The sequence below is a fragment of the Balaenoptera borealis genome (assembly GCF_965194805.1).
Source record: "Balaenoptera borealis genome assembly, chromosome: 6".
NCBI classification, from domain to species: domain Eukaryota; kingdom Metazoa; phylum Chordata; class Mammalia; order Artiodactyla; family Balaenopteridae; genus Balaenoptera; species Balaenoptera borealis.
In genome coordinates, this window is record NC_138863.1 from 86,655,568 (window position 1) to 86,670,675 (window position 15,108).

Below are 15,108 nucleotides of genomic sequence, written 5' to 3' on the forward strand. Positions count from 1 at the left end.
ATACATTTTGCTTTTGCTGTACAACAAAAAAGTGCAAATAAATTTGAAAGCATAATACTTATTCATATACATTTTGTTTTATTTTTTAATTTGTATTTTTTATTGATTTTTAATTTTTTGGTCATATATATTTAAAAAAATAGGAAGTTGTTCAAAACTACATATCACATTGGTTGTTTTCCTTCATTTTGTTTCTTTTTGCCTTTCTGGGCATGGGTGGCATAAGAAGAACTGAGTTACTTAGTATACTAGAGAATTTATCTTACCATAGTTTTAACCAGGGCCCAGAATTATAATTACTTCTCAAACTTAAACTCTTTAGATACACTGACTCAGGTGCCTTTCCTTTCTATACTTTAACTTCTAGCACAGAGCTCCTGATGATTCTAAAGAGGCCACTGCTGGAAAAGATGATAGATAAGAGAATAATATGTAAGGCACGCACCCACCCAATATCCATTCTCTTCTTCTTTAGCTAGACAATCCCGCTGTTGAAGGGATGGCCACATCCTTTATCCTAGCTTCCTTGCTTGGCAGCTGGAATGACCGTATGACAGAGTCCAGCCAATGAGACGGCAAAGTATTATGCGGGACTTCCGGGGAGGCTGTGTGCAGGGGGCTAATTTATCTTTGTGGTCCTTTGGACTTTCTGCTCCTCAGAATGTAGACGGCATGGCTGTGCCATGCGATGACCTTGAGAACTGAGGCTATGCAGAGTGGGACACACAGTATAAAGAGCTTCCCTGAATCTGCGGAGCAGTCAGACCAGTCCTACACTGTTGGTCTCTGAGTTTCTTTAACATAATAAGTCCTTGTGTACTGAAGCCTTTGAAGGTGGGTCTCTGATACTAAACCAAACGTACTTCCTAATACAATGTGCTTCCAAAAGCCCAGTTCATAATCACCTGTTATTAGGTATATAAACTTTATAGAGTGGGGCAAGAAAGAGTTAGTGTAGAAACTGGCAGCGTGTTTTGTTTTCCTCTTTTTTAAATACACTCTTGCAAAAGAAACTTTTTATAAGGAATTACAGGAAAATATCCTGCAGAAGATAGTATTTGGCTAAAGTAGGGTGGGGGCAGTCTTCCTAGTAGAACTCTGCTTGGAAGCGTTTCTTCTTCTTCCTGAAACCACAGAGGCCTATAAATAATGCCTCCCACAGTCTGAGCTTTCAAAACTGCACTTACTCTTAGAAGAATTCCAGCATAATATGGATTGGACAACTGCAAATGAAAGAGACAAAGGGGAGAGAAAAAGAGAGAGAAAAACAGAAAAGCCAGTTGCAACATCACAGCAGACAGCAGATCTAATCTTTCTGCCAAAGGGTAGAAAGCCACCTTGTAGCTTAATGATGGTAAGACAATGTGATGCTTCACAGGACCAGTTGGAGCCTATAGGATATGAGAAACTCAGAAAAAGAAGGGAAACAAGTCAATGAAGATGAGAGGAAAAGTGGTACAGTATGTTCAGGACAGAGCACTTAGGGATACTTGGATACCCTGTATCTAGCCATCTGAAGCTAATGCAACACACCAATGATCATATACATAAACATGTACATATACATACATTTATATATTTATGAGATGGGTACATTCTGCATAGTTTGGCAGGATGCTAGTAGTTTAATTTACCTAAGGATCTGCTGAACTACTTGATTCAAGCAATTAAGATGAAATTAGGAGAGGTGAGGAAGGGAGAGGAGGGAAAGGAAGGAGAGGACACCTTTCTAAGTTCACTGAAGTCTCTGGCCATGGTTATGATTAGGTCAATGTCAGAGTCTCCAAAAAAGGAATCTGTTGACATTGAGGACTATAGGAGTAGCGGCCATAATCTAAGCCTGACAGACAATAAATGGAGAGTGGTCTAAATGGCTTTATCCAGCAAACCTCAGTTTTAGGGAAATATGCCCCAGTCAGGGTAGGTTTAAGAAAGGCTGGCGTTGCTTAATTGGAAATACTTGAATGTGCAAGGTCACTGCTATGGTGCCTGGGTAGGAATTAAAACTTTACTTTGTCTGTTTAACCATTAGGTAAAAGAATTATGACCTTCCCTAGACAAAGTCCCTCTTCTATGTTCCATTGCACTTAGGACATTCTATGTAGATAACATTCTGCATGATACTTTCATGGCTTGAATGCCTTTCAATTTTTCCCATTAAACTGAGAATTTTCCCATAAACTGAGGCAGCTCTTATACTGGTATACAGTGGGTTAAATGAATAAAGAAAGAATTAGTGAACAAAGGAAAGACATGAACACAGATTGGAACAGACAGACCTTGGTTTGAATTCTGTAACAGCTTTTTATGAGCTGTGTGGTCTTGGACAAGTTTCTTATTTTCTTTGAAAAATGTCTGAGGCCAGTTTTATGGATTGAACAAGATAGTATGTAATGAACCTAACAATGACTAGTAAAAAGTAGGTACTCCATAAATGTTCACCACCCCCACCTTTTTTGAGGCCCATGCTGGGTATGGTTCACCTTTTATCATCAGCAATGAGCATACTACCTGGTTGCAGTGAGCGTTCAAAATGTAGTTCCTAATACTTGAACTGAGTTGGTGCCAGTTGGTGACGATACACTTGCTATGGTAGCCTGACATTGTACAACACACTAAATAACTTGTGGTGGGCAGAGAGACTGATGATCTGCTTGATTAGCAGCTCAGTTCCATGCAAGAATTCTTATAAAAGTACATGGTGGTTCCCATATCTGCTTGTAAGAAACATCCTACACGAAGAATACTTTATAGAAACATTTTCCCCCTCTTCCTCTGCTTTCACACATAATTGAGGAACTGGAATGAATGGTGGTATATACATATTTGCGGCTGAGTTACACTTAAGTAGTGGAGGGGGTACTGGACAATGGCTTGGAGAGGGCTGAAATATTATCAAGGAGGAGCAATTTATTGCTCTTACAACATAATCAGAACAAAATCTTTGAAAAGGTTATAGGAAAGCAGTGGTTTCCCCTTCAAATCAATACCATACCCACTCTTCCATAGCTTGTAAAATCAGGAAATAACACAAACACTTCTAAGTAGAGGAACATCTAAAAATACAATTGGATACATTAGAATCAAAATGACACCTTTTCTGATCTGGTTTATTGATGTGTCATATTAGGAGCTGGAATCAGCATACATAATACAGGAGTGGTTAATGAGCTAAGATTCAGACACAGTTTACTAAAGATGCGTCAACTGTCTTCAACTGATTCAGTGAGCATCTGAAAGACAGCATTTTCTATTAATATTTCTCCTTCAGCATATGGTTTCTCATTATCGTGAAGTATTGAGAGTTTTGAGAAGACTTTGAGATATCTCTGACTCTTTTACATTATGTCTAAAAGGGGGGAAATGAACCTTTTCTATATGGAGAATTAGAGAACCTCTTAGGTAAACTGTATACTAAGAGACTTATACAAAATCTTGCCAGTAATTAAAGAAAAACTCCATGATTCTTTCCTTTTTCACTCACATTTGCTCCTACCTTCATTCCCTTATGATTTATGTTTGTATCTACTCTATGTTCTCTAATACGTCCATTTTAGTTCCCACCCAGATCCCAAGAGCCTCTCCAATCTCTGAGCTGTGAACCCACATTGCATACAAAATCTTCTGTAGTGCTTCATTCTTGCTACACAATAGTAGCAAAAATGTCTATGTAAAAATATGCATAGTGTACATGTACATATTGAAATAGTAAACTGTTGTTTACTAATGCCTATTCCTCACTCACCTGGCCCCATATTCTCAAACTACATCAAACTCTTTTGTAAATGAACTTCTTCAAAAACAACTCCAGGCTAGTTAGAGAAGTAACAGCTCCTACACGATGTGAAATAGCCTTTAATGTTATGGTAAGGATGTGGCTTTACAGTTTTCCCCTGATTCATGGTTTTGAGGACACATTTTTAAAAATATGGTTTATGATGCATTTGCATTTATCTGCATGAAATGTTGCTACTAAAACAAGGACATTTACAACCGAATGCCTTTTTTTGCAGAGATAAGAGAAAGTTATACAACGATGGAAAGAGTTCTGTGCAGTGCAAAACCCTGGACCTCACGACCCCTGGACACTTTTCCGGCCTTATCATCTATGCATTTATTATTCTTAACTTATTTATAGTCACATGTTAAATCATATTTCAAAATTAATTCTGCTTTGTTATGTAGGTTCACCCAGGCGAAGAAAAGACCAGATTCTCCCAGTAACCAATGTATCAGTAGTACTATTCTTTCTATTTGTAATTCTTAAAGGACAACTGTACCCCTTTGTTTTGAGGAGGTCAGCAATATCACAGCTGTTCTGCTTCTGAAAGTTGCTCTGGAATGTATAGTGCATCCTGTATGAAAAAAATGGTAGTCACTTATACGTCAGGGCTATATTTGGAAGAAAGCAGTTTAGTTTCTATTCACTTTCTATTCTTTGTATCATCACCATTTCAGAATTCAGAGACTGTCCCGGCTTATAGGAGGAATGATTATCTTCAGAGAACATTTTATTTTTTTAGTGTACCATACAACTGGACGCAAATCTTTGAGGACATGATTTTTAATTATAAAATTTGAATTGGGTGTTGAGGAATCATCCAAGGCATGACAACAATCGCTTGACAACTTTCTTTAAATAATTTACATTGACTTCAGGGAGGAACACTGTGGGGAGGGGAGCAAATTCAAGACTTACAAATGGATGCAAGTAGAGGCTTTAAATCCCTGTTATGAATTAAGAGAAGTGGTATATCATGAAGGAGTCTGAAAGAACTAGGTTAGAATTCTTGCTCTGCAGTTATGATTTGGGACAAGTTGCTGGAACTTTTGATGCTTCCAGTTCCTCATTTAAACACACACACACACACAACCCATTTGTAGAATTAAATGTTTCAATGTACATAAATGCACATATTATAAGTGCTTATTGAATGTAAGTACCCTTCCCATTAAAATCTTTCTTTTGAATCATCCTATCTGCCCTGACACATGATTGTTCATAGTTCAAGGCCATTTCCCAAATCATATGAAGCCATAAATACTTAGAATGCTGTCCATTATGAAAGAGTGTTTGGTTCTAATTCATAAGTAGACGTAGTGTATTATAAATAGACGTGCCACTGCATCATAAAAAGGAAGAACAATGGACTTCAGGCTAACCTGGAGCTGGCAATTTGCAATTTTTCAAGATTCTGCTCCCCTCGCCCCCTCCAAACTGAAGAGCCATTTTTTATATTTAGTTAAAAGGAAGACACATTCTTAATGTCTGCAGTTACCTGGTAAGTTTGATTTTAGGTGCTGATAATCTATGTCAAGACAGTTCAACTTGAGAACACAGGGCAGGAAAGATGCAGCAGGAACTGAATCTACTTTCTCTAGTAGGGATCACCTGCGTATTAGATCTAATCCCCTCACTGGTACCCCAGATTTCTGTTGTATTCTTTGTTTCTACTTCCAGGAGATATTAATGTGCTGTCTGATTTTTGAACAATTTTTCCCTTTTAGGAAGAATTTTAAAAATAACTCTCCATAGCTAATGAATGTCAGTAACAAAAATTCTCTGGCCAACTGATCGACATAAGTCCATGGATTCCTCAACCTGTGAGGAAAGTTTCAGCATCCTGGCCAGTTTAGCATCATTTCCAGAGGCCATTTCTGGTCCTTGTGCAGGAGGAGCTAGGCCATCTACAGCATGCTGTTAGGGGCAAACTTAGTTTTGTTAAGGCCAACTTCTGTTTCTTTTCACCTCTACTCCTAGTCTCTGGCAATACCAACTAGAAAATTATTGAAAAGAAAAAAATACCTTTTTGTTAAATAATTTTTAGAGTATTAAACATATATATGTACACACGGTTGAAGAAAAAAATGTTTATTAAGACCAACGTGCAGCGTGTGGCAAACACAAAGTTGATCCCTATCTACTGTCATTTTACAGCCTAGAGGGGCGGATAAGATACAAAATATGTCCCAGAGATGTTTAAACGTAAGACATATCATTATATAGTTATCAGTGGAGTTTGTATCTTTCTTTTGACTGAAGGAATCCTCTAAGATAATTGTTAAACTCAAAATGCTTCTTGGGTGTTAGTTCACTATACCAAAAAATTCAAAATAATTGAGAAATTCAATTAATACCAAGTCACAAATGTAAAATTTTTTCTAATCAATTTCTGAAGGTCTTCGAATCATTATTCTTAACTTCTTTGTACGTCCCCAAATACATTCAAGAAAGTAATTTAATCACCTTTTCTTTCTCATGTAACTGTATCTATGTTATCCTAGGGACTTCTGGTGTATTGACCTCACACTGGGGGCAAGTTTGGAAAACGTATTCAAGTTTTAGGCTCTAAGTAACTTTTAATAACTTGGATTATTGCTTTGGTGCAATCAATTTGGGGATGATAACATTTTCTAAAATTCACCAACCTGGAACTGTCTCTTAAAACAAATTTCCTCAGTTTTGCAGCAATGCCGCTCTTTGTCTGAATCAAAGAGTAAGGTAATGGCAGCAGTCTTCACAGGAAAAGCATGATCGTAGTATCCTCCCTAAAATTTCTTGTTTTCAAAGTAATTTTGGAAGCGTCATGGTGGCCAAGTACATTTCTGTAACTTACAAATGATACTAATTCATCCTCAGGTGAGAGTGTGTGCTCAGAAAATAAAGCTCACTAGTTTATTTAGTTCTCCTTTGAGAATTTTCTTTAAACTATATTTATCCGTGCATATCTGGTTTTACAAGCCTTAAAAAAAAAAAAGAGGCTTATCGTTTTGAGACATTTGACATCTTTCTAACCATAAACGAGTAATTCTTTTCAAATACTCAAGTAGCTATTTACATTAAGCATTATCTTTGTACATTTTCATGAGGGTGGCAATCCTACAAATACTTTTCTAGATTTAAAGTTTTAATGTGTCTACCTCTTTCCACTGGTAGACAAATTAAATTTATAGGGGATTAAAAAAATCACACTTGAAAACAACTAGGATCTGTCACACAATTAAGAAAAAGGTGAACGAAGAAATATTTTCCCCTGTCTTTTGGGTTAAAAATATTTTTTGAAGAAGCATATTCAACTTTATCCATAACTATTCATTTGGAACAAAACACCTCTCAAGAGGAGGTAGTGGTTAGTATGAGGTGAACTCTTTCTCCAGCCAGTTCATTCGACATGGCTGCACAGTGGCATTAAGAGCAGGGGAGAGTTAATAGCACAAGCATCAAACTCCTTTAAGAAATGGGGGATAAAATAATTGTATGATTCAGCTTTTTTTTTTTTTTAATTGTGAGAGTATTGTAAAAGAAGAAAAACAGGCAACACGTGGTAACTTTAGTCAGCATTTCTGAACTGGGAATGATAAACACCTCTGCCTGGCTCTGGCATTTATCAGGACTGAGATATTATTACCACATAGAGTCACAGCATGCTTACCGTTATCATCGGAAAAAAGAGCCAGCTAATCTTAATGGTTTGTAAAGCCGTTACCTGCACTGGTCTGACATTTATCATGATCATTTTACCACATGGGTCCTACATAGCAAAGGTCTTTTATCTGGAAGGGACATCACTATGAATTATTATTTGCAGCTAGGTAGAAAATTGTATGTTGTAGATACCTTTTCTCATTGTAAATCACATAGTCACATTTCACCATTTCCCCCAGAAAGCTGCTGAGCCCAGGTTTTTTTGCCACAGCTTGCTTTCCTCTCCCTCTCTCTCTCTTTCTTTACGGTTTCTTGAAATTATTAGCCATTTTTTTCATTAACATCCTTAACATAATCTTTGAAGAATCACATACATATGGACATACTTTCAGTAGAGTTCGGGGACTTTCCTCTACATCCTGTAAAGGGACTGCACAGTCCTTTAGAAATTGAAGTTGATAAACTGTCCACTTTTTTTAATGCTTATTCTCTCTTCTGTCTTTGGGGCCAGAGTTTTCTCTGTTCTTGACCTTGTCAATAGAATATTTACCAGTAGATTAGATGAAATTTCTGATGCTTCATTTGAAATACTCAAAACAGGTATGCCATTTGTTGCCTGAAATCCTTTGCTTGGAAATGTGTTCTCATAAGGAGTACGATGTAGTTTACTTTGTTCGATTGTGAGTTTTTCCAGATTCTGTTCAGTAAGTTACAATGAAGTAGAAGGTTCTGCCAACAAATTTGTTTAAAAAGGAGCTTAGGTTCTATCCCTATCTATGTCCTAAATGACATACATTAATATATATAGAAGAAATAAGGATAGTAAAAAGTACGATGTTTTGGAACCATGGGACCAAGACAGTAAAGTGAAATGCATTAATTTGACCATGGAAAATTACAATGAAAAGCCCAAATTGTTTACCATGGGGAAGAAATGAACAAATACTCTCTTTTAAAAAGATTGAGACAACTAATCTTCCGAAGGAGATATTTATATATTTTCTTCTTTCTCAAGTGTTCCATTAGGAATAAACAAACCAGAAATTCTGCACTTTTATAATGAAGAGGGAGGAGAAGTCTTTGCCATCTTTGCATTTAGGAAGAAATGTGCAAGAAGAATGTGACAATTTAAGCAAATCAAGATTGTTTCAAATGGATCACAAACAGGACTTTGTGGGATATTTTATACTAGCATGTGAAGCAGACAGTAAATTTGAAAGGAGGATTTTCTCAATGGTCTAGTTCTGATGTGTTTTCCTATCTCTTTGTGTGTTTAAAAGAGGTTTGGATGTGGTGTTGAATATTGCTTCGACTTTTTTGCAAATGAGTTCTGGAGAAATATCCGCACATGAAGGAAAGCTGATGTGCTGTAATGCTGACAGCAGCTGGGGGGAGATGAATGAAGAAACCAGATTCCCAAGCCTGGATTTAGCAAAAATAAACACCTATCATTCCATTAAAAAATTGTGCCATTTAAAATGTTTACGGGCATTAATAGCAGACCCCTCTCCCTGTGAAAAAGCCAATATTTTTCTCAAATAATTCCATTCTTTGAGGGGGAGATTAAAACTTGAATTTGACATGCAGTATTTTGCAATAATCTACAGTAGTTTGCCAGTCTTCCTACATTTGATTCCACGTTAATTTTTGTATTATTACAAATTTCCTCCAAAGGATACAATTTCTGTTTCAGAGATTTGTGAGACGAACTTGCATAAATTTGGGGGCAGGGGGTGGAGTGGAAGATGTCATTTGTGAAACCAACCTGTACTTTCACTGCTCAGAAAGAGCTGTACACACTTTGGTTAGGTCATCTAAAATTTCATTGTAAAGAGGTGGTCTAATATTCTAACACACTGTCTTACCCATCGAATGAAAGACTGCACTGATTTCAAACAAACACAAATAAAGAAACAAGCGAGCCCTTTTATTCTTTTTTATTTCAGAATGACTCTTTCGTTCTAGTTTAACATCATTCTGCCATTATTGTCCCCCGAAAACTGTAACCTGGGAGCATTTACAATAATTAGTGAGGGGCTTTGGTGCCTGGGTTTTTTCTCCTTTTCTGGGGAACTGGGTGAATTGTTGAGTGCTAATGAAATTCGGAGACTTCTAGCAGTGGTTGAACCAGGCACGGTGCGGGCAGACGCGTTGAGCTTCCCACTGTGCTGCAGTACAAGCCTCCCCGCTGTTATGTTTACCATAGTTTTAATGTCTGCGAAAAAAATTCCTGATGCAACCGAATTATGTTATGCCCTCTTGTTTATCTAACCCCACCCTACCCCCTGAATTTAGCAGATTCCTGTTGCCCCTGCCTGTGACAGAAAGCGCCTTCTCAACTTGGTGGCCATCTTACCACGTCAATTCTCGCCACCACAATCCAGCTGCTTTGCAGCTACGGCCGGAGGATCACACATGATCTATTTAGACGTTCCGGGAGGATAACACACACGCCTTGCTCTACTTACGCCACCTCATAACAGATATCCTCTTCTTTACTGCATGAGAATTTCATCGGAGGTAATGTTAAAACACCAAATGTAATCATCCGACATTGACAATACTAGCTTAAACTGCAAATGTACTTGGTGAAATGCACTGTGTCTTTAAAGAAATCTATCAAAAGACCTCAAACTATCACTGCAAACTAAATAATGTGCTCAAAGATGAAAACAACCAATCTGTGATCTGAGTTGATTTATTCTTTGTCCTTTTCTTAAAAACGGTTATCTTGAAGAAAATGACCATTCCATTACACTGTAAATTGACAAATTCACCAAGTGTGATGTACAGTGAAGTTTTTAATGAATATTCATACAACTCTTTCAGTCCATTAACAGGACTTAAGACAATGAGGATGCAACTCATTCCCATTTAGATAGTGGGGGGAAGGGGAATGCGGAATTAATAGCATAAACAGCACTTGGAAAAGTTTAACTTTAATGTATCAAACTCCAGGTGCCAGAGTTTGAAGAAAATAACCAATAATAGCCATTTTTAACATATTTGATGGGACTGATTATGCAATGTGCAACTCTAAATGGCTTATAGCACATTGTAGCATGGTTCCATCCCATTGGCTACAGTAGGGTGCAGGCAGATGGATGACAGTGACAGGGAGAGAAGTGCTTTTGCTTAGCCGTGCGTTAAGATGCCATCCAGAAGCTCTGTGCACTGCAGACACTTCATTAGGATGCCAGGATAATGGTAAACTACCACTCAGAGTGACACCCCATTTCCTGCTTACTGAGCGCTCCAACCTCGGCAGATGTCAACAATCTCACAGTGCTACAGAGCAGACCTAACTTTCCAGCCACTTTGACTCCAATTTTTTCCTCCTAACAGTGCCATACATTATGTGCAATATGTAATGGCAAACACCTCACTGAAAACAAAATCTGCCCAGTTCGTTATGACTGGAGTGCTTAATTTCTTTTTTTTTCTTTTAAAAGATGAGGGACAGTGAGTTGGGTAAGAGAATATGTCCATTCACTATTTTAACCTCAAAATGTCTTGCTATGATTTCCATCTGCTAATCAGTTCAAAGTGTTAATTGTGTGGTGAACCCTGATTAATAGTAGTTAAACTCTAATCACAAGGGATATGTTTCTTTTAATTAATGTCCGTTTCAAAGGTAAGTGATTGTGGAATTCTTTTGTTAAAGATTTTAGACTCAGTTTTGGTATGGTTCTTAGTTGTCTGGCAAGAAAAGGCTGACTTGAGCATCTGGATGATATTTCCTCTGCAAATGTATAACTTGAGGCCATTTGCACACCTCCTTACCCGCAATTCAAGCTAATAGAAATTTTTTTTTCCTGTGGTGTAAAGTCCAAAATTCTTTTTATAAAAAGAACCAAGGTGTGGTTTAGACAATGAAAAAAAATCCCCCAAATGGAAAAATAATATTTTAAAATCGATCATTACGATAAACGATTGATTTTCATTTAGTGATACTAAGCATCTTCTTAGAAGCTCAAAGGGCCTTCCTTGCAAATGGCAAGACTAAAAATAAACATCCTCCTCTCAGGTCTGTTACCATTTCCAGGTAAAGACGCAAATGTAAAGAAGAAGTCATAGACAGAGGTCACACTCCAAGGGAGAATTTGAATGCAGACTTTCAATGTGATGTCCTTGATGCAAATCTTGACTTTTGGTTTAAAAATGGCATCTGGTTGGCAACACCTAACCACCTCTTGGAACTCATCGCTAAATATGCTTGAAGACAAAGAAAAAAAGACTAGAATTCTTAAACAGGGACTCACAGGCAACGTGGTGACAAAAAGTTAAGAGTAATTTCCTTCAAGACAGATGGAATTTAACTGGAAAGTGCCAGCACAAGTGGGACCACTTGTGCTATTGAACTATTGAACCAGAGAGCCTGCCTTTCTCAGAGCAGATAGAAACATCCTTTTCTTTCTTCAACTGTCTGATTTCAGAATCAAAGACTCAAGGTCTGTGCCAACCAAAAACTCCCTTTCCTACTCAGCTGATAGTGTTGCGTACTGTGAACAGTATCGTTTCCTTCTTCCCTTCCTCACCTGTCCTCTGCCCTTCTAACTATGGATGAAGACTTCTCTTTTGCCTGCAACAATTTAGAGATAGCAGTTTCCACAAAATAACCAAGGAGATTGAGAATGGAAGGCAGAATAATAATAATAACAATAATAATAATAATAATTGAGAGTGGAAGGCAGATGATGGCGCATATCACCATAGGAATTGTAGTCCCATATGTAAAACATAGGAGGGAGGTGGAGACTGGCAAAATTCTATTAGGAACACATTCTTGGAATTCTAATGTCGTATGTCTTTCATCTTTTAGAATGCCAGTGAGTTAAGAAACATGGTGGGAGAAATATCATCAGGATAGTAGGGCCACAAGTCATTAAGTGTGCTAGAAAAGAATAAATATAAGAGCTGTGATTATCAGTTTGTCAACTGGATGGTACTCCAGGACAAAGATTAGGCTAAAACTAAAGCAGAGGGTGAAAGGCAAAATGCAATGTGCACAGAATGTTGCATGCATTTCCACCTTTTGAGATGAGTAAACATAACAAAATTTCCAACAACGCATGACCTATGAAAAAACTCATTTCAGGTAAGAGAACAATGCTCAGAAATGCAGAACTCTCACAATGACCATGAGACAATTAGGAAACTACTTAGTATTTTCAACAGAATTTTGTATATCAAGGAGTCTAATCAAAAGGGTCAGCAAGCCATAGGGAGAGAACTGGATAAGATGAAAACATACTAGGATGAGATGATAAGGAGATAGATGGTGAGGAAAGACAGTGTGAAATCTAAAAATGCAAAACAAAATTAAATTTTACATTAAAGGCCAAACTGTCATTGTAGAAAAATTAGGTCAGTGATATGGATGACAAACTACAGAAGCTTCCCCAGAATGTGGAAACAAAAAATGATAGGGAGAAGACATGTTGGAAGTCAGAGAATTGAGAGATTGTCTACAACTTGTAAGTGTACTTGAGGAAGAAACCAGCACATTTGAAAAATATTCAATAATCAAAGACAAAATTAAAGAAAATGTCTGTGAGTGAAAAAAACTCTCTCTTTAAAAATGACAGCTAGGTTCTAAGAAAACATCACTGGGTAGATATATTATTTTCATACAGTCTGGCAAAACTTTGTAATGATGAAGATCAAGCACTATCCTACAATTATTAGAACAAAAATAAAACTAAGTAAGTAGTCATGCAGGCTTTCCTAAGACTTATCTCACTAAATTCTGAAGTAAAAGCAGTATCTGTTGTTCAGAGGGAAAACTGTGGTCTTCAAACTGTGTGCACACTTCAATCATCTTTTTCATGTTAGGATAACAGAAAGACACGTTCATCTATGCAAAGATTTATAATAGCACTGCTTTCTTGAAAAGTTTACTTGAAGGTTTATTATGTAAGCCCTACTGACTGATGAATCAAAATTTAGAACTCAAGAATAGAGACACTATAAATGAAACTAAGTATCTTTTTATACTTATTTGGACCCCAAACTCAGAAGCCTCCATTGAATTATTTCTCTCTGGCTCCCATTTCATTCCAGGAAATGATTTTCTTGGGCTTCACCCTTCATAGTTCAGGTGAAAGCTCTAATGCCCATTTAAAACAGTGTCTGATGCTATTCAGTTCTGGCATTTGCTAGCAAACACCATCATTAGAACATTGCACTGGAGAGTTACTAAAGTTTTCCCTTCGCAAAAATCAAAGCTTCAGAGAATAGCAGAATGTTTACTCCTGAATCTTTAGTAAACAATAATAACTGTATTGAAAAAACTGAATCTTTAGTAAACATCCTTTATATCTATAATAACTGTATAACTCCTGAATCTTTAGTAAACATCCTTTATACCTATAATAACTGTATTGAAAAAACTGAGTCGGGGAACAATTAAAGTGATAAAGACGGAACAATTAAGCAATGATAAGTATTATATACAAATTATCCTATGTTGCATATGTTTTAAAAAGTCCAGGGGAAAAAATGCAGAACAAACAGGTCAAAAGGAAATATCTACAAAATACAATGATGAAATTCAGAGTAATTTTAATTTTTTTCTTTTTACTTTTCTGTTCAAGTTAGTTTCAATAAATATTTATTATTTTTGTAATCTGTTAAAAGAGACAACTTTAAATTGTACAATTGCTTAGATACCGTATAATTATAGCTTTGCTAAACAGCTAATTAAAAAGACTGTAGAAAAATATACCAAAATATTAACCATGATAAGTTATCTTTGAGTAACAGGAATATAGATCACTTTCTTCCCCATTTTAAATGCATTTTACAAATTTTCTATAATGAGTATGTGCTATCTTGATAACAAAAATAATTCTCTGTGTTTGGTACAGAACCTTTAGTTGTTCTAAGCCATAGAAAAATATACTATTTTCACAGATCAAACCATTTCTAGGAAAATAATATACTGGACTTTCCTCTAGGTTTTTCTGTTGCAGTTAATCTTTTATTTAGTGACTAAATTCTAGAATCAAGAAAGCAAGGTTGGAATTTGATACTTTCTTTTCATGGATGAAAATATTGGGTATAGGGTACTTGCAGGGAGAGTACAGAAAATATAAAATGCCACAGGATTATATATTTGCAACTTGAAGAAAGACCCAGGGTTATGCAGTGCAATATATGTAAATATATTCTAGTTCCACATTCTGATTTCTGATTCTTCCTCAATCAAATCTTTTCTTAGGGAGTTACATCACCTATTGGACTGAACCTCTGAAGCGTGGGAAATAAAACCTATCAACACAACACTAGTTCAAGGATGAGACTTAATGGTGATATTTCTAAGTAAAAAAAAAAAAAGACTGCTATAGACCTTACATTGAAACACACATTTTATTCCTATACCTATCCCTTTAAGTCATATCAACTTCTCTTCTCTTTTGGAAACTACATTCGTTAAAGCTTTCTCTACTAGTAGCGAAAAGTTGAGAAATGAGGTCATATCCAGGTAATTTAAACCCTTAAACTTTACTTTTGTCTCAATTTTTCTGTACATATTAGATGCCCAATTAATACATGTTGATTAAATTATCCAGATAACTGACTTGGTTCTTCAGTTCACCTTGCATGCATAGTGAGCTGAGAAATTATTCTTCAGAGTTGGCATCAGTAGTTAGCTCCTAGTTTTACCAAGCAGAAACACA

General features: G+C 36.5%; 1 protein-coding gene across 2 annotated transcripts in view; it reads right to left on the minus strand.

The window, feature by feature from the left end:
* The window catches only part of ARHGAP15 (Rho GTPase activating protein 15), a 617,448-nt gene that overhangs the window by 61,072 nt on the left and 541,268 nt on the right, over positions 1-15,108 (minus strand). The gene's annotated exons all lie outside the window — the stretch shown is intronic.